The sequence below is a fragment of the Lonchura striata genome, chromosome 14 (assembly GCF_046129695.1).
Source record: "Lonchura striata isolate bLonStr1 chromosome 14, bLonStr1.mat, whole genome shotgun sequence".
Taxonomy (NCBI): Eukaryota; Metazoa; Chordata; class Aves; order Passeriformes; family Estrildidae; genus Lonchura; species Lonchura striata.
Window position 1 is genome coordinate 19508339 of NC_134616.1, and position 20042 is coordinate 19528380.

The 20042-nt window shown below is 38.9% G+C and overlaps 1 protein-coding gene across 5 annotated transcripts in view; it reads left to right on the forward strand.

The window, feature by feature from the left end:
- HTR2C (5-hydroxytryptamine receptor 2C) overlaps positions 1–20042 on the forward strand; it is a 240410-nt gene that overhangs the window by 112365 nt on the left and 108003 nt on the right. For 2 of the 5 annotated variants that reach the window (XM_031504838.2, XM_031504839.2), the window contains exon 2: positions 3457–3548. The exons of the other annotated variants lie outside the window; for them this stretch is intronic. The gene's annotated coding sequence lies outside the window, so the exon portion shown is untranslated. The remainder of the gene's footprint in view (positions 1–3456; positions 3549–20042) is intronic. 5 annotated transcript variants of the gene reach the window in all.

Here is a 20042-nt window from a genome sequence, read left to right on the forward strand (position 1 = left end):
TGATTTCTTCAGAAATAGAAAAAAGACCTGGAGGATATTGGTACTGCACCACAGGGCTTCATAAACCCAGACATTGTTTCAATTTATAGTTGTTGAGATTAAGTAAAGAACTACAAAAATTATATATTTTTGTAGTCTACAGGCTCCCACTGGGCTGTGGTTTGTTTCTAGAGTCCTGCCATGTTCATAGTCTGTCCATGGCCCAGGGAAAAGCAGAGCATGAAGAGGAAGATTTACTTTGCCAGGCTCATTCACTTTCCTATCACCCATCTCATGTCTTTTTAGAAAGAAATCTGCTGAAATAACTCTGTAGATCTATAGGGGGGAAAGGCCAGTTTATGAAAATCCATTTGTATATTTTAATTAATATTTAAACTGTTCTGTTTAGCTAAAATGTAAATTCAGATGGTAAACTGAACCAATCTGTCTGCTGCATATGCTTTATAATTGAACTGTCTTGACAACCCTTGTTAACATTTGCATAAATTGTACAGGCTAATAATAATGATGATGATGATGGAATTAGTCTGTCAGTATCTTATTTTTGTTGTATAATTTTAATCTCTGGAGGAAGGAAAACCACTATATCGTTTGAATAAGTCAATGACTCTGCTTTACTATTATTAGCTATTTTATGTATTTGTCTCCCTAGACAGCACAGCAAAGCCTCCTGGTTTCCTTCTGGAGAGTCTTGAAAGCTTGTTTGTTGTACTTGTTATCTCAATTATTATATAATTTAATCATAATATTTTAGCATGCACCAGGGAGGTGATTTTTATTTTAACTGACCTTCCTCTGAAATGCATTCAGTGCTAAATCTATTTGGCAGTAATTTGCAAAGTAATTGTGGACAACACATCTCATTGTCTCTGTACAAATCCTTTAGAAGTCGTGTAATGGACTTGAGCAAAGAAGTTGATGTTGAGCTGCTGAGCAGACAGCAGGGCAAGGGAACAGGGTTAAGAGTCAGCTTACAGCCTTTGAGGTCCTGAGTTTTTTCAGTTCTACTGCTCTCTGTACTTTTATAAGATATGTAAGTCTGGTGGTTAACATATTTCTGTATTTTTCTATACTGGTATACAGGTTTCCCTCCCACCCCCTTCCCATTTCTTATATCAGTAATGCATCAGGACAAATACAGGTAATTTTAATATTTTGTAATTCTTGTATGAACTGTTTAATATCTCTAGACTGTAATTGATGAAAATTTCTAAAAAGAGATGTAATTGTGTTTGTTAATCAATGTACAAGAAAGGAAAAATAAATTTTAAGTGGTTATATGAAATATATACATATACTCAAGAACATAGTTTCACAATGCAAAATGGTTTGTTAAGCTAGTTTTAACTTCCTGTTAGGATTTTCACATGAGCAAATAGCAGCATATAGTTTTGCCAAAATCCTTCATTGACTGGCTTGACTTCAGTTTCCATTTCTCTTCTAAACTGATCTTTTTTTAGATAATATGAGGGAACAAGACATGTGACTGACTGAAGTTTGAAATATCTGCTTTGTAATTATAGCTTTTAAATGATAGGGAAAAGAAGAGATTCCCTTTAATTTTAAACTTATGTGTAGGGAGCAAAAGTCAGTGGTTCCAAAGTATAGAAGAATAGCAATATATTACTTACACCATGGTATGGTGTTGTCACAGAGGGATTAAAAAAAAGGAGAAAAAAAATTTGAAAATTTCCACTGGCCATTTCAAATGAAGTGAAAGAGATTTTCATGCTGTAAATCCTTGCCTACCAGACTGGCTGGTTTTGATCTGTGCTCTCAAGGTTGTGTTGGGCATGCTTATTCTTTTCATCCTTGCTTTTGTTGAGGATCTCCAAAACCACAAGCAGCCCACCAGCTGGGAGCCTCTCAACCTGCTCCTCCTGCCCCATGTCCCAGCCTCCAGCTGGCTCCTTTCTGCCAGCCTGTTCCCCCTTCCACATGCTCTGGCACCAGCCTGGGCACCCAATCCAAAACTGTTACATAAGGAGTGTGACTTGTACAGTGCACAAGTGGTGTGTGGGTGCAAGCACATCTTGGAGAGAGTGGAGCCATGGGTAAAAATAGGCATTGAAGTACATGCCAAAATGAGTAAGTTACATTGTCAGCTGAGCAACGAAACCTCATCCCCCTGCTGCTGCCCACTTCCCTCCCCCAGCTCCTAATAACTGTAATCCAATAAAATAAACTACACCATCTGAAAGGAAGTAGAAACTGGCTTATTTTCTGGCACTTGTCAAATATTCGAGCATTTCACCTGGTGTGAAGTTTTTAAATTTGGAAAACATTTTAATGGGCAGATAGAAAGCATTGGTCAATTCTCTGTGTGTATGTAAATATCTATCTATCTATCTATCTATCTATCTATCTATCTATCTATCTATCTATCTATCTATCTACCTATCTATCTAAACACAGGAAACAAGTAAGAATCCATATGAAGGACTGTGATTCACTGGCTTGTTTAAGGATCATGGAACTACTTTTAAAAATATGCTAAATACCTAACAGGGTGGAAGCTGTGTATAGATTTATTATCTCTGATGAACTAGTCAGAATGTGAATTTGAGGAGGCGTTTTATATTAGTTACAATTATGGAACATCAGTGCAAATAAATAATGTATACTGGGTTATACCAAAAAGTAATTTTATTGATTGCACCTGACATTTTGATAATAAGCTTCTGTTGAAATCATACAAAAGGTAATTTTAAATCTTATATCTTTGTCAAAGTTATGGCTTTATGGTCAAAACATTAATTAGTTTTATCCTACAGCTGTGATGCAGTTTAATTTTGCAGTGTTGGAAAGACAGCTCTGTGCATGAAAAGCTAAGTTAAAAATATTTCTCATGGGGCACTGATGTGGACAGTTGCCAAGCCAGACCTTTAGATCCTTCCAGGGCTTTCAGCTGCAAATGTCTACCTCTTAATATTGCATTGATTGGCAAAAAGCCTTTAAAAATCCAGTCAGTACAGACTTCCATCTTGCACCACTCTCTAAACCACTGGTCTGTGCTTCAGCTTTGGGATTTGTGACACATTTTCTGCTTGCATTAGACTTAGAGCCAAAGGAGAGCTGGAACTTTGCAAACCAGCTCTCATGTTGCCAGCCAACTCAGCCTCAGAGTTTGCATGCAGAAAAATGCTCCTGTGTGTCAGAAGTTACCAGAATGAGTCTGGGTTGACTGGGAGAAGTTCACAGCGCTAAGAAGGGGGCAAGGAGCTTGATTTTCTCCTTAAAAAGGGTTATTTGCTATGATGCAACCATAGCAATGGGAATATTGGGAACACCATCCCAATAAAGTGCCTGATGGTCCTCGGGTCCTGGGCAGCCCAGTGGCAATCTCTGACTGGATCTGCAGAGGGAACAGGTTTATTCTGCCTGAGCAACCACTGGGGAGCACTGGAGGCAGTTGGTCAACGCCCCTCGTTTTATAGTTCTGCTTTGTTATTGCAGGGAAAGGCCAAGAAGGAAAACGAGGGAGCTGACAGGTCTGAGTTCTCAGCAGCTTGTGAGCTGTCCCCATCTGAGGAGCAGCTTTGTCACAGGTGATAAATGGATGTGTGATGTGTCCACTTTCTGAAAGCAGCTCTTTCAGGTCTGTTCAGTGCTGTTGTGCTGCCTGCTTTCACTTGTGCTGCCAACCTGTAGGGTTGTTGCTGTGACAGGTGAGCTTTGTTTCTCTAGCAATTAGAGAAATCTGCTATTTACTAATTAGAAGTGCAATAGTGAAAGTTTTGGTGTTTTTTTTTTTTTTTTTTTTTTTCTGAGAGATTCAGCAGTGGAGGTTAATTGTGCTCAGTAGACCTCTGCGTGATTATATAAATTATGAATTATTTAAAATGATGCTTTGATTCCATGAGCTTGACTACTGAGCATCTTGTGGGAGGGAGGAAAACTTTTAATGGTTGTTTGGCACAAAAAAAAAAACAACTTAACATGAATGCTTTGCTGTTTGTGTTTGTAATGCTTTCACCTTGGTCTCTGTAAAATCAGTCAGTGGGCCAACACTTCAAATCTTTGAGATCCAGGCGAGCTGTTTTGACTTTATGTAATCTTAGCCTGGGGGAGATAAAAGGCTGCATGTAAACAAATTCAGGAGTTATTTACTGGAGTTTACAGATGGGTGGGCAGCCTGGCCAGAACCCTGCACATACCTTAAAGACATTAGAGAAACCATATAATACCAACCTGAACTTGCCAGCAGAGGAGAAAACTCAGATGTGGTATTAACTCACATGTGACTTCTTATTGTAAATATTGTGGTCATATTGGGATTTTTTTTCTTAACTCCTCTAAATGCTGTCTCAGTTAGAAGCACACGACTGACTCATTCCTGCATCTGGGTATTGACGTCATTGTGATGCACTTTTCATTTCTAGCATGAGTGTTCCAGTCTCTCCAATATGGAATTTAAATGAAAACATGATGCAATTTATTATTACTGAGAAGTAAATGAACTAGAAAAATTACATTCATGGGCTTTGCAACTCATTCTCTATTGCACTGAACATATTGGACATCAGAGCCTGTCAATGCAGTCATCTGAAACTGTCTCCTTCAGTGTTTCACTCCTGAGAGCCTGAATTATTCATCAGAGATTTTACTATGCTTACATATTCTTATGATCACGTTGACTTTAATTCCAGTGCATGAAAAAGGAAATTTGCTGTTTCTCTTTGCATAAAAACAGATAAATATATTAATGCTTTATCAGACACCCTTCTAAATCTTTTGTAGCAAGTCAGAGCAGAACAAAGCACAAAGTAATGTCAGACCACATCAAATTAAAGTGTTTACAACAGCCAAGGTGTGATGGTGAAGCTAACAAGAATAGTGAAGAAGTTTCTAGAGGTCTGGATGGAGAAAGTTGAAGTGTTTTATTCTTCAGGATAGGCAGTCTGCAGCAGGATTCCTGCCATGATCAGATCCACATGTGCCATCCATGTCACTGCACTGGGGCACAGGGAATCAGAAATGCTCTGGGCAAATTAGAATACTTCAAAGGCCTGAAGCCTGAAGTTCTAATTCAGTTATTGCTTTGGAAAAGGGTGAGAGGTTTACAATTGTTCCTTTTTTTTTTTTTTTTTTCTTTTTTTTTTTTCTTTTTTTTTTTTTTGTGACAAAATAAATGAATTTTAGAGAGTTTCTCTGAGCTAATGCTCAGGAGTTTCTTTATGACCAGCATTTTGACAAAGGAAAAAGCAAAAGCATGTTGATGTTTTAGGAGGAGAAACTGCATTCCGTGGTGCCAGAGGAGAGAAAGGTTTTGATTATTTTTCTGAAACCTTATCAAAAATATGATAGTTATAGGGCTATTTAGAACCTTGAAAATAAGTGAGCATTTTCACATACATAATGATGTCATGGTTTTAGTTTGGCCATTGTAAGTGAAGGTCAGCATTCTGGAACAGAACTCTGAGCCAGCATCCATGCAATTCTTCTGCTTTGAGTGTTCACTTGAAGAGACGGACAATTGTGGGTTTATGTCTTCAGAATGTTTGTTTTAATGTAGCCATAAAGCATGATGAGGGTCATTTCCAAAATTTCCAGCTCAGAATGACAAATCTTGTCAAGGGGATATGTGCTGCTGCTTGGGAGCTCACAGGGTGCTGACAGAGAACAGAAATATTGTTCTTGGCTGTTCTCATGCTCTTATATTGGGAGAGGCCCAGTGCTGTGCACCAAGCTAAATAAACTTACTATGAACAAAACCCAGCAAATGCATCTTGAGCTCCAAGTGTCTTTCAAACAACTGAACATTGTTGCTTATGCAAAGAAGAGCTGTTAAAAATACTGGCATAGTTTAAATGTGGGTCGAGTATGAATTTCTTAGATACTAAATTTAAGCATAAGTATGAAGTAGGCCAAATAGCAGGATTGTGCGTTATGGTTTTTTGTTTGGATTTTGGTTTTGGCGTGGTTTCACTTGTTCCCCTGTCTGATTTCTTTCTTTTTTTTTTTTTTTTTTTGGAATTTGGTCTGAACCAGATTGAACCCTATTTTTAAAAAAAAACTTCCATGATTTGGAATTGCTTAGAAAACTTGTTTAAGGAACCCCAATTCACAGGCCTTGAATAAGTTTTATCCACTGACTTTGTTAGCTTAGAGGATGACAGCGGAGGGAAGGTGGGATGTGTTGAGCATGATGCCATGAGGAGCTGTCTGATGCCATGAGGAGCTCTTGTCCACCTCTCTTCCCTGGTCAGTTTTAAGGGCAATGATTGTCTGAATCTCACCCACAGACACCATAACCTGTGTAAATTCTGAGCTTTCCAGTTCACATACAGCAGGATTTCCTTGGCTGTGCCTGTCCAGGAGCCATGGAAAAGGGGTATCTGTGTTTCCCCATCTGAAGGCAGTGGGGGAACCCTGCCAGAGCCTCCAGAAGCTGAACAAAAGTGAACTGTCCATGCTCCCCAGAGGGAAACCCTGGAAGCAGAACTGTGTCTTTTCCCACTGACTTTTGCTAGATGAAGCAAATCAGCAGTCTGGTAATTATAATCTGTCTGTATTGAAAACTATTACTCTCAAGCACTCAGCAAGCACAGGCTTTTGATATGTATATTGACAATACGTGTCTAAAGTACTGCCATTTCTTTAGGAATATTAAAGGAAAAACTTTTAAAATTCGCTGCCTAGAGATATGTATTTTTTTAGCAGGCACATTTATGTAAAATCAACTTAATTCCCAATAGTCATATTTTGTGACTATGATTTCAACATATAATCATTTAATTATATTTGGGAAGTAGTCCTGTGTTGTACTGATTGGTATTGCATTTCATTGGTAACAAAATCATGACAGGAATGCATGCTTAAAAGCTTGTATGCAGCATATTTTCACCTAAGGTTTGAAAATGCCATTGTATCAAATATTTTGTGTAGAAATTAGTAAGTAATGCTTTTTATTCTACTCCTACATATTTTGCAAGCAGGGTGAAAAAAGTTAAATTTGGTAAAAAAATATTCATTGCTAATTCCTACTTAAGCTTTGTGACCTTAAATTTTCTCTGGTGTTTAGATTTAATTATATTATTTTTAAAAGCTCTCAATGTATGCCTTAAGTTGCATATTTCCAAAGTTTTGGAAATATGCAACTTTTTTGCATATTTCCGTGAATTTTGAGAAGCATGCACAGACCATGAATATATGTGGTGTAAAAGAGGTGGTGGAAAGGGGATATCAGGTTTCATAGGGCTGTTCTGTGAGGAAGGAAGGCAGTAGGTGGTAGTGCTGAAGCCTTTATGGCAAATAGGAAGCATTAAACCTCAGAGCCCTGTGTAGTATGACCACTGCCAGAAGAAATATGACAATTCTCAAAACAAGGCCACCTCCATATGCTCTGGATGGGAATATCACCTCCCTGGTGCATGCTGATTTGTGAAGCTCACTGGGAAACACTCTCTTTTTCACTTCATTTAGTGTTTTTTGACTTTGTATTTTCCATTCTTGCATTTGGAAATTGTTAGGATCTGCCCTGTTCGCTCCTGACTCATGTTTTGGTCACAGATTTTCACAGCTTGAACTGCCCTGCCGCTCTAACCTTTCAGACCGTTTTCAAAGTGGGGTTTAAAGGCAATTGTTCAGGTTTGATCCTGTGCATGAGGATTTTCTCCTTATATCTAGAATTTCTTCTTTGGAAGGAGAACTAGCAACACCTTCCCTTGAAATCTGCTCATGTTTGCAACGTGAACTGGAGAAATCAGCGCCCATCCCCTTCCCAAGGGCCAAACTTTTGCCTCAGAATGGGAAGAGCATATAGAACAATCTACATGTGAGGGGGCTCAAGGGACATAAAAGCAAAAAAAAGATCATACCCAGATTAAAAATAAATTAGCAAAATGTCCCCTATTCTTAGCTTTCTTATCAGCATTTTGCTTTCTAGGAAGTTTATCTTTTGCATTTTGCTTTGTACTAGAATAACTATGTCCTGCAATAATTTTCCTTTGTATCTTGATTTAAACTGGAAGTTTAATATATAACTAGGAGATAAAATATTCTAGGAATATGCTGTTATGCTAAAATAAGATTGAGAACTTTAGTTTAATGCATAACATCTATTTGAAGTAGTCACGTAATTTATTGGAGCTGAGCTTCTACTGAAATATTTCTGCAATTTCATTATCACTTTTGTAGGCAGACCTCTGATCTAGATAACCAGGGAAATGCTATTTTCGGGGAAATGTTCTAAACGCCTTCCTCTTTCTGAATTACAAGAGGATAAAAGGAGAATACTTCCCTTGTGAATAAAAGGATGATATTTATGAAGAATTCTAGAGCTTGCTTTTCTGGAAACTTAAAATAGAACATTGAGAGTTCTTCACCTTAACAAAATGCTAGGTTTCTAAAACCAGAAAGATTTCTGATCCATATATTCTGGCAGTTTTTTAAAACAGGGTTATTTTTGTCCAAACTATGTGCCAGGTTTAGCAGTTCTGAACAAAGTACATGTCTGTAGGCTCTGCATTTTGGTAGTCCTTCAAATCATCCTGATACCTTAAAAGCTGAGATCTATCTCTGAAATATGAAAATGTTGGGGTTTTTTTATGGAGAGATTTTTAGAATTGATTCAAAGTAGCTATAAATTAAAGATGCAGGCTCTGTGTTTTCATCTCAAAGGTGGCTTTGGGAAGCACTTGCTTGTGACCTCAACCTTTCAGGCTCCTGCAATGGCAGCAAATGACTGAGATTGGAAAATGGCTATGAATGCCTTGTCTCTGCATTGTAGCAGCAGGCAGTGATGCATGCAATGCAGGAATCTTCTGCATTGGTCTCTGGACAACTTTTGGCTCTCTCTCTTCTGTCACTGTGTCTTCAGAGCTCTGAATGCTCAGGAAAAGGGGAGCAGGGAGAGCTGCTGGAGATCTGCTTGCTGAAACCAACCCCTGTGGTGAATGATAGAGACCAGATCAGATCTTGAAGCGCACACAGCCAAGTCCCTGTGTTTCAGAGAACTGCTAGAACTTCTGCAAATGGTTTTGTTCACGTGTTTGGTTTGTTTGCTTTGTTTTGGTTTGTTTGTTTTGGTTTTTTCTCAGCACTTCATATGCTGCCAATAGTGGGAGTCAGGGAGCTGCTGTGATCTGCAACATTATTTTGGCAGCTTTTCTTGATAGATGTTGAAAAAGCTTGAACCCTACTAGGCCTCTTCTTCCCTTGGTAGCAAAAGGGCAGCTAACCTCTTTTATCTGTAAATGCTGTAGTAAGAAATGGTTGGGGATTTTGCCTAAAATTCCAAGCCATCAGAAAGCTTCATTGGGCAAAGTCATCCAGTATGTGCAGGGGTGGAAAAAGCCTAGACTGTGACCAAGGACAGCTGCAAGTCCACTCCTGGCTCTGACTAAAGGGTTATTGTTTTTTCCATTGCATTATTATTTTTTCCTCTAGAAGAAAAGCCTGATTGCTGATCTTTCTGGCATGTTTCGTAAATATTCATTGCATTCATCTGATCTGCTGATTTAGGGAACATATATTCTTAAACAATTTTTCTTTATGACGAAAACTCTTCTACAGAAACATGCTTCCTGATAGCTTTGTATTGGGAAAGAAGAAGGGAATAACCACTGTATATGGTATTTAAATAAACTGAAAGGGGACAACAAGATCATTGAAAATTTTCACTGAGAGTATAAGAATCTCACCATGTATTGCAAGGACTATGGGGCACTGACCATGAGGGTTTCATGAATCATCAGGCCAAACCATTATACCTGTGAATGAAACTAAATATAGGTAGGTAGGTAGTACTAGAATTGCATACCTTTTTTTAGACTATTTCTTCTTGGTACCATGGGAACATTTAGTCCCCCATTTTCTTTTGAGATTCTCCAAACAATAGATGACAATTTATCTACAGTACTCTGTTCAGTAAACTAAATGTTCATTTTGGCTAACTGCTTTCTAGCTTCCTAGCCTGAAAGAAATTGAAAAGCTGGAGTAGGCTATTCATAACAATCCAGTAGAGCCCTAAATATTTTTATTTCAGTAGTAAGATGGGACCTTTTGGATAGTGCTTAGGAAATGAGTCCTGTAGTTCATAGCTGGTTAAAAAGGATCTGGAAAGGAGAGGGCAGGGAGCTGTGAGGCAATTTGATTGTGCTGTAGGGCTTTAATATCTCCCTGGTCTTGTTTCAGATGCTCAGCATCACTCTTTGCTTGCTCAGCTAATAGTACACAAAGTGATCATTAATCAAAGTAAACAATGTGGCTGTAGCAGGAAACATAAGGCATTGAATGCATACAGAGTTTGCATTGATTCCAGGGGATTTTGGACAGATGGGTATCATTACTGCAATGTAAATACATAAGGTTTCAGGTACATGATTAGTTTTACACATCACCTGAGCTGTGGTAATTGTATATGTGCCCTTAGCCTCTGGTAATGTTGATGTTTTTTAAATGTAACTTTATATTTTCACTTCCCTGCAGGCCACACTCAGGCATTCATACAGCTGCCAATGATCAGCCCTGAGCTGGGTTGCTGTGTCTCCAGCGCGTCTGGGAAGGGTTCCCAGGAGGAATCTGTATAGCCAAGGCTGGGAAAGGGAGGTGCTGCCACACAGAGTCTTCACTTGTCAGCTTCACCAGACCATCATCTAGTTTTGTGTCACATGTCTGGCAAATTATTAATGAAGAATCTAATGAGATGATCATACATTTAATATTTTGTACATGATACATAAATTTTACCAGTTGTATTTGGGAGGCTGCAATAGAAACGGGTATTTTGAAGGATGGATTGTGGTAATCAGCCAGCAGTATATTTATAGGCAAAACCAGTATATTTACAGGCCACCATTATATTTACAGGTCACTGGCATCCTCATAAAGAAATCCTGTTTTATCTTTGTAGCAGCAGTTTTCACTTACCACAGAGAGAGAGGGCTATGAGCTAGTGGCTTTAGTTCTGGAGGAGGAATTTTTTGTTGTTTTTCTGTGTCAATGATATTTTGTTTTCTCTCTTTTCAACTTCGGAAAAAGTAAAATTTCAAATTACTTTTTTTTTTTTTTTTTTTTTTTTGTCTGGTGAGTTGGTGGGAAATTGCAGCTGCCAGGCATTTCTCACATTTCTCACTCAAGGCTCTGATGATTTGTAAACTTGGAATAAGTGGTCATCTTACCTCTCCAGCTTCTGAGCTCTAGGGCAGGAAGCAGGTAGTGCTGTCAGACTGGATGGGCTGGCACAGGAGCTGGCTTTGCAGTGAGGAGAGGAAAGCTCTCTGCATAGAGTATAGGTAGGAAAGCTCTGCTTTGCTACCTGGAGTGGGAAACTTCACCCCAAGCAAGTTTAGAGCATACTTGGATTTAAAGCCAGAATCAATAAAGTCCAAGCTCTTGGACCATAAGCACTTGTGAAGTAGCTTACACAAGACCTCTGGAGATCGCTGGTACAGCCTGCTGCAAGCAGGGCATGACCAGCTGAGCTCTCTCAAGGGCTAATCAGTCAAATTTTTGATTATGGCCAAGGCTAGATGTTTTCATTTTTATATTGTCTAATTAAAGAATCTTCCATTCCCCAATTGTGGAAGTCATGGAATGTGATTTTACACAGACATCAAAATAGCATGGATGGGATTTGATTAGTAAGTTGCATACTAATATGGGAAGCTGTCCAAGTAAGAGTCATTTTACTGCCTCAGGGTTGTGCATCTGGTGAACTGAGCTGCTAAGGCCTGTGTAGGGCACGAAGTGTTCATTGAATTGCATGACTGGAAGATGATACACTGAGGGCTCCCACTGCCATGGGGACAAAACCAAGACTAGTAAGGTTATTGAGAGAAAGACTTCTGTTTACCCCTTTCTAGTCCTGGCACTGGCCTTTTTAATTTTCCTTCTAGGCTGAATATGATTCTTTAATCCAGATTTTTCACCTGAAGAGTAAAGTTGGCACTCAAGGACTGGTAGATGTGAAGGAGAACAGCAGGTGTTAGATGACACACTTGGACACCAAAAAGACCAGTCACAAGCTTAAGTAAGAGGGAAACCTGGCCTTACTTTTGTCCTCTTTTTCTAATCATCAAAACAAAATTTATTTAAAATACTTTCTTTAGAGTAGACATGTATTTTTATAAACATACATTTTTAAACAAGAATTTGGGATATTTTCCTGACAGAAAAGCATCTTTACTATTACCCTAATAAGGTTGCATCATTAAATAGTTTGTAAAGGTTTTGAAGGGCTTGGAGAATGTTCCCTTTGTAACTTGCACTGCATTTTGTCCAAAGAGATAAGTTTCTGGAACTGTGCATCCTAGCAAGTACTATTGAAGAACATTTCTGTGAGCTTTTTGCTTTATGGGAGCATTGCAGATCTGACCTTATAATCTTTCTTGCAATACCCCACAACATAAATTCTTATAGACCTGATAATCAAGAGTCACCTGGTAATGTGGCACTCAGCTTGATGGGGGTTGGTGAACCTCTGTCCTAGTTTAGGGCAAATTTGGGAGAAATCCTCTGAAAGGAGCCCCCAGAAAACAAACCCTCATGGCCCCTCCCCACCCACCTGGTTTGGGAAGAATTTTTTTGGAGAGAAGTGGAAAAAAACCTGTTTATTTGACAAACAAAACACTCCCCAGCACCAAAAAACAATTAGCAACACCAGATGACAAAAAACTCTTTCACCACTCTGAAGAGATGACAAATCCAGAAAATCTCTCTTGGGAATGATCGCACGGGTCTGGGCACTGGGGATTGCTCTCCAGCACTGGGGATGGCTGCTGCAGATCACAAAGCACAGCCTCTCAGTGTTTTCCCAGGTCGCAGTCCGGAGCAGGTTGGAATGATATTCAGGAAAGGGAAAGGAAACAAAAACAGTCCAGGGAAAAAATTGGACTGCTTAGCTAAACTAGCTAACAAGCAAAGGCAAAGGCAAAAGCAGAAGCAAACAAGCAAAGCAAGTGAGCAAAAGCCAGCAAGCAAATCAAAGCCAGCCAGCACCAGCCTCTTCTAGACAACAGACCATGGGAGGACGTGAACCAGCTGATAACAAGACAAAACAATCTTCCCTTTCAGAGTCAGTTCTAAAAGCACAGAACATAATATCAATCATAAACAGAACACATGATTGGGGATACAAGCACCATAACGTCACTCCATGACATCTTTCATCTCCACTATTGCTATCTCCTCCAATTTCATCCTCCCCCTTCTATGTATCACAGTTAAATTTAGATCATCTCCAGGGGAAGAGGGGTCAGGTGATGGTGGAAGAGGAGGATAGGGAGAGAGGGTTTGAGTGAGTGAAATAGGACTAGACAAAATAGGATTGGGTGAAGCAGGTGAAGTAGGGGTAGGGGCAGGCAGGATAGGGTTAGGTTCTCTTGGTCTTGTGGGGGCTACCTGTAAATCAACATCTGTGTCGTTCCTCCGACTCAGACTTTCTTTCTTTCTCAAGACATTCTAAACAACATTTCTCTTTCACACAAATCTCACACTTATCACTTGTAGATGCCTTAAGTACCATCAATCCACATTCAACCTGCCATTCTGGCTTATCTAGCAAGTAGAAAAATAAATCAATATATGGAACCTCATCCCATTTTCCTTCATGCTTACAAAACAACATCAATTGCAAAATAGTGTTATGTTGCAAAGTTCCATGTGGTGGCTACTTTCCACTACCTTCCAAGACATATTCTGGCCACCATGTAATCAATTAACTTACCCCTATGTAAGTCTTGCCCAAAATTACCTTGTTTCCAACGTGCTAATAAGCACCCCAAAGGAGAAGAACGCGGTATGGGAATAAATCTGTTACAGAAACTTCAGAGAGAGAGAGAGACTCTGATTGCAAAAGGACATTTTCCATCCTCACCTGTAACTCAAAATTCCTTTGTTTTGGGAGTTGTTGAGTATAGGTGTGCAGTTGACAGCATGCTGGTGAAAGAAAATGTAGTAGTAAGACAAATAGCAATAAGGAGGTAGGAATACAACAAAATCTGAGATCAAGGGGGACATTCCTGTGCCAGCCTACCAAATTCATAGCAGAGACGAAAGGTAATACAGAGCACTAAAGAGCAGATTTTGTTAAGGCATCTGAACTGGCCCGGTTTACATATAGTACCATGCAAAGTGACTTTGGAAATGATTTAATTTTTCACTGTGCACACAGGGGATCCTGAAAATAGCACAAATACTGGAGTAGATATGCTTAAAACCATGAATAATTTCCCTTCTGTGAGAACTCTTTTGGCTGTTGTGATTTAAAATAAATCACGTTTCCATGCATTTTGACCTCCTTGAGCATTCTGGGAGATAATAAACTGCTTCATTTGCAGGGGTGGTATTTCATATGTGGGTATATGGGACCCTCAGATCCATTTTGCAGCTATTTGTTTTATCAGTTTCTTCATCTGTGCCCGCATCTCCATCAGTGGAGCTTGACATGTTCTGCAGAATTCCTCCAGGCTCTACTTTGCAGGAAAGATTTATTTCCTCCTTAAACTATAAATATATGGGTGCTATCGCTCAGCTTCTCTGCAGTGACTGTTTATACTATAAACAGTTTTTGGGGCTCTTTGATCCCAAACTGCTTGGCAATTCTTGCATATCTGCAGTTTGAACCAACCCTCAAACCAAAGAGGGCTGAATGGGATTCCCTCAGAGGGCAGTAAGCATGAGCCTTATAGTAGCATCCAAGTGGTTTTTAGGGTCAGAGCTGTTTTATGGCTCTGGGATAGCTGAGGTTTTCCTGAGACAGGCAAACACTGAGATCAAACATTTTGGGGTGCCTTTTTGGCATTGTAAGATGCATCTAGTAGGGTGTGCCTGATTCACCTTGCTGGTTGAGGCTGGGAAAAGAGAAAATTGACCAAAGGAGTAAAGCAGAAAGGCTGAAAGGGAAAACTGAGAGAATTTTCTGTCATGAGACCAGGCAGTAGAACTGTGCAGCTGGAGATGGCCCTTGCTTGTGAACAAATACCATATACTCCCAGCTGTGGCTCTGTCAATGCCTGGCAGCAGGGAGACATGTCATTATTAGAAGTTGTGTGTTTAAAGAAATGCTGAGTCCCTGCAGATGATGCTGGCTCCAGAATGCCCCCACGAGCTGCTGTTTTTTTGCAAATAAACCTGTCTGATTCTCTAAGTCAGTCATGGAGAAATACCTGGAAACTGGTTAAATGTTACAGACACTGTGACTCACAGCCAGGATACCTGGATCCATCTCAAATCTGTGCTGTGTTGGTGTTGTCCTTCCCTGGGGTAGGGGTAATCAGACCAGGAACACACTGAACTCCTATGGGAAATGATCAGAGCTATTAACCAGTACAGAGCCTTGTTCCCAAAGGCAATATTCAATATGTCTAATGACAGAATTCCCACTTTAATGAAAAGACGAAGTGACATTCCTATGTCTTTTCTCAAGAAGTTTTACTCACCTATTTCTCACCTATGGCAATATGGTGTAATTTTAAACAAATAATTTTCTTACTCCCTATCTGAGGCTTCTTACTAAGTTTTTTTCCTCAGGGTACCATGAGAGAGATTTCTTTGATATTGTTAACCTCAATGAAATTCTGCAAACTAGTAACTGAAAAGCTTTTTGGTACATCTAGTGAAAGACATAATTTTAAAATAAAATTTGGAATATTTAACAGTAAATATTACTGTAAAAAATGCAGCAAAATGCAGGTGAAACAATGAGTGGTATCTGCAAGCATACAGCATGGGTCCTGTTTTCTTGTTTGAAGAAGTTATTTATTTAGTCATGCACTCAAAACCAGCTCAATTATATAAACAAGCGCTAGCATAACTTTTTGTTTTCTCTGAGTGTTTTAAACTGGGAAACTGCCTGAGTAATTTTCTTCTGAGTATAAGTAATTACTCAGGCTTGCACTCAGTGACTTTCCTTTTATTAAGCTTTAGAAACTATACTGTATTTTGAATCCCGTTATTCTTTTTATTCCTAGCTTTAGGCAGAACCTTAGTGAGCCAGTTAAGGGGCATAGAGTGAACACAAAAATATTTCCTTTGTTTTGAGAGGAAAACTGCAATTGACATGTATCAGTGGTTAATAAATTCTGTGGTTAAAGTCAGTTTGTAGCAGCAGCAAAGATTGTTTTATAATGCTATTTCCTCAGTAAATGGCATTTTAAAATTTCCTTGATTATTCATCTTTTCTGGTTTTGAAAATTTCTAATATATTATGGAAGCTGGGTTATAATGAGCATGCAGGCAGCTTATCTTATAATTTCCAAGAGGCATCAACACTGTTCTTGGTTGTATTTTGCTTCTGATGGTGTGTGTTTCCTTTATGCTTTGCTAAGCATTAAGATGAAAAATACTGTCTGTGGTAACTGGGAGCACTGCCCGTGCTCCTCTAGAGGGAAGATGATGTCAGGGGTATGTTATCTATCAATATGCCCCTGAAAACAGGTGTGGGTGTCTCTATTAAACCTTGTAGGGAAATGGTAGTGGGGAGGTGTCTGTGCAGCTGCTGTGCAGAACTCTGTGATGATGAATTCCCATTGGTGGCAAAGGAATTGTCTTCATCCTGCACAATATTTATTTTCCCACATAAAATGAGCTTAAAAAGTGATCACCACATTCTCTGATCCTAATGAGAGTGAGGCTCCAGAACCTGCAAACTGGATTAGGTCCTTGAAAATTTGTCTTCTGGGGTGCAGGAAGTTTCCTTCCTGGGGCCACAGGCTGGTAAATCCAGCAAGGAAATTGTGGTGGTGATCCTGAGCCTGCACAGCAGGAAATGTGGCCAAGGCTCTCTGGGTTCCAGGAGGTTTCCTGCTTGACTCTGGGGGTTTGCAGCTTCCTTTGCTGACAGGAGCCCATGGTCATTTCATGGTCTGCCCATGGCCATGCCCCTGCTGCAGTCAGACATGTATCTACAAATGAGCACTTTCAGATGCATCTCCAGCACTGCTCCCAAATGGTGTGTGATGAATGAAATGCATTGCTTTGTTCGCTTAGCTTTTATCCTACGAGTTTAGCTTTCAAATAATCATACAACAAAACCCATCATATTTTGGGGAGCATTACACTCAATAAAATAGGCAATGGAAACATCATCTTCCAGTAGTCTCACAGCAAGTACACTTAAAATTCAGGTTGTGCTGGGGGAGAACTCAGCAATGAATACAAGGAGACAAGATTGAGAATAGATTTTTCCAAGTCAGAAGGATTAATTCCAACTCTCACTGAAGATTTAGCTATTTCCATGTGGGATGCAAACCTTGTGTCTCTGAAATAATTAGCATGCAGACTGCAGACAGGGTGTGTTACAAGATAAAAATGGACTTTCTTTAAAAATAATGATGTCTACAAAAAAATATTATTTTGAAAACTTTAAAGTAGTAGTTTAACAGCTTATATCTATTTATTTATGAGCTCATAGAGGAGCTACAAATGGGACTACACAGCTCTGCAGTTTTAGAGTAATTTGCATGAATTACCCACAGTAAATGGACTAATTCCCCCCCCTGTCTCTTGCCTAGGGATTGCACCAGGACTGTGACACCTTCCAGCACCTGTGCAGGAATGGATGCAATATTTTCTCCTCTATTTCCCAAAGTGACAAATAACTTTGAAATAACAGCAAAGAGATTGTTCAGTTATAGAGATTAAGAAAGCGGGGAATGGGTCTTTATAGAAATATGCATCTCTATGTAGTAAAATATTGAATGTGATGAAGTAAATTCAGGTTCATAAAATGAATTTAGCCTTATTTTTAGTGCTCTAAAATGATAACATAGAGGAAAACCTATTCCAAGCATTTCTTCAGGCATTGCAGTTACTTCATTAGCCTTTCTTCTCACTTCTGCTTTCTTGACAGCTTTTCGAGTCTCAGGGTCTTCCTATTTGAAATGCTTTGATGTGCTCATCTGTATGACAAACTGTTTAAGGTCTTGATCTTAATTTAACATTTGTAGATTCCCATAGTGGGTTTTGTCAATGAAGTCTTTAAAATACCAAGTGAAATTCTAGTTTTCTTCAAGAACAAAGTTTTATCCTTGACATTATTTTTACTTTGGAATGATATTCCTATTTAACATCTAGGAAATTTTTAGTCCTGCAAAGCAGCAGTGGGCTTGTAAAGGTTGGGGATGTAATTGAATGAGGATTTTATATTTCTTTGGGGTGCCTTTTTTAAAATAATAGGAATACATCATAATTGAAAATATCTTTTCAATGACAGAAGCCTTTGATACCATAAAGGCATGAGAATAAGTGGTTGCCCAGCATCAGATTAGGAGTGCTTTTATACTTTGATGGATAATACTCTGTTTTCTGGATTGAAGCCATGGTTTTTCTAGTTGGTTTTGTGTGAGGTAATTAAATTGAACTAAGAGTTACTCATAAACTATATTAATGAATTTTAGCACGACTGACAGTGACAGCAATCGGAGTTCCTAAGTCTATGATATGGACTGACAGGACTAATTCCGTGCCCTGTTGTAGCTGGATCTGACATTTCAGATCTCTAATACCAGATACAGTGGCTATAAAAATCTCCTTGAGGCAAAAGGAAGAGCTCTGCATAAGAGGAAAAGGTTGACTTGAAGAGAAAGAAAATGTTTCTAAGAGGTCTGTGGGACTAGGAAGTCATGTGTGCTTTATTGTTAAAAACTGGGTCTATTTTTGGGCCCCCCTCTGTGGTGCTTAGGGACTTGCTACAGCTCAGAGAGATCCAGAGGAGCAGAGCCACACTGTCCTCCAGGACTTCACTTTCTCTGGAACTGTTTTCTACTTAAATAGCACAAAATGTCTCTTGCTATAGAAATGTTTGCATTTAAAACAAATTTATAATATGGGTTACAGTTTCCTGGCAGTGTGAACAGCACAAATGTACTGTTGGTTCTAAGGCATTTGCTGATACCTTGGTCATAGCAAAGTGGTCAAAATGTGATCTCTTTTTGAAAAGAAAAAACAGTTTTCTTGTTTTCAAGGGGAAATTTTTGGGAAAACTTCGGAAATGTAGAATTTCCTGTTGCTTTTAATCTGCCAACAACTAGCAGAATTTTGGCTGGTTGTTTTTTTTTTTTCTTTTTTTTTTAATTTCTAATTTTTCTTTAGTGCTTTCCATCATAAATAGAATCATGTAAATAAAATACATACATTATCTAAAATACTGTAAAATAATTCCATCAGCTAATTCCATTTAGCTAATTTTTAAAAGAAAAATATTTTGCCTCAGGTTAAAGCTAAGGCTCAACATGCACAGTCCTGCTGCCTTTAAATGCTAATGCAGTCTCATTGTGGTACTTGGAAGTGAGGAAGCTTCATCAAGAGATTTGACAAGGCTCGTTAAAGTTAAATTAGAGAATTTGTTTTAACACTAGGCATCCTGCCCCCTTTATTTCCCAAGCATAAACAATAAAGTTTTCATCACATACAAGTACATACTTAAAATGTGCTGTGGAAATAAATAATCTTCATGTTTAATTAATCTTAAATCCAAATCCCTAATGGCCATTTTTAATTGATGTCCATTAGGGATTTGGATCAGCATTAGGTATACAGCTCCACAGTGTGGCATTGCATATATGATTCCCAACTGTCCCTACTGGGAAGTTTGTCAAGTGAATTGAAATAAAAATTATTTTCAGAAGAGTTATGATAGATATTTTGTAAAGAGTTCATCTGTTTTCTGAGCAATGCAGTCTTGGCGCACACTCAAAAACATTTGACTCAGCACCTTTACAGTGAAAGGTTTCATTATTATTTTAACTACTTCTGAAAGTTTTATTCATTTAGCATCACACTATTTTCAGTTATTGGCTCTCAGCCATGGGGAATAATCGCCTGCTCCTGCCTCAAGTATTACAAAACTTTAAATTTTCACTTGGCTGTTTGATTACAGGAAATGAGTTTTTTGAGAGTCATGATGTGGACATTTACAACATCAGTAAATCCAGGTGTGAAGTTTGAGCATTAGGCAGCTCCCATGTGCTATGGCTCTTCAGGCTGCACTTAATTCCTTTTTTGCAGCGATAAACCTGCCAAGAATGCAGTGCTTGTTATGCCATGATGGGTGTCTTGTGGAGTCAGTCCTTGTCCCCAGTGCCTGCCCTTTCCCTGCC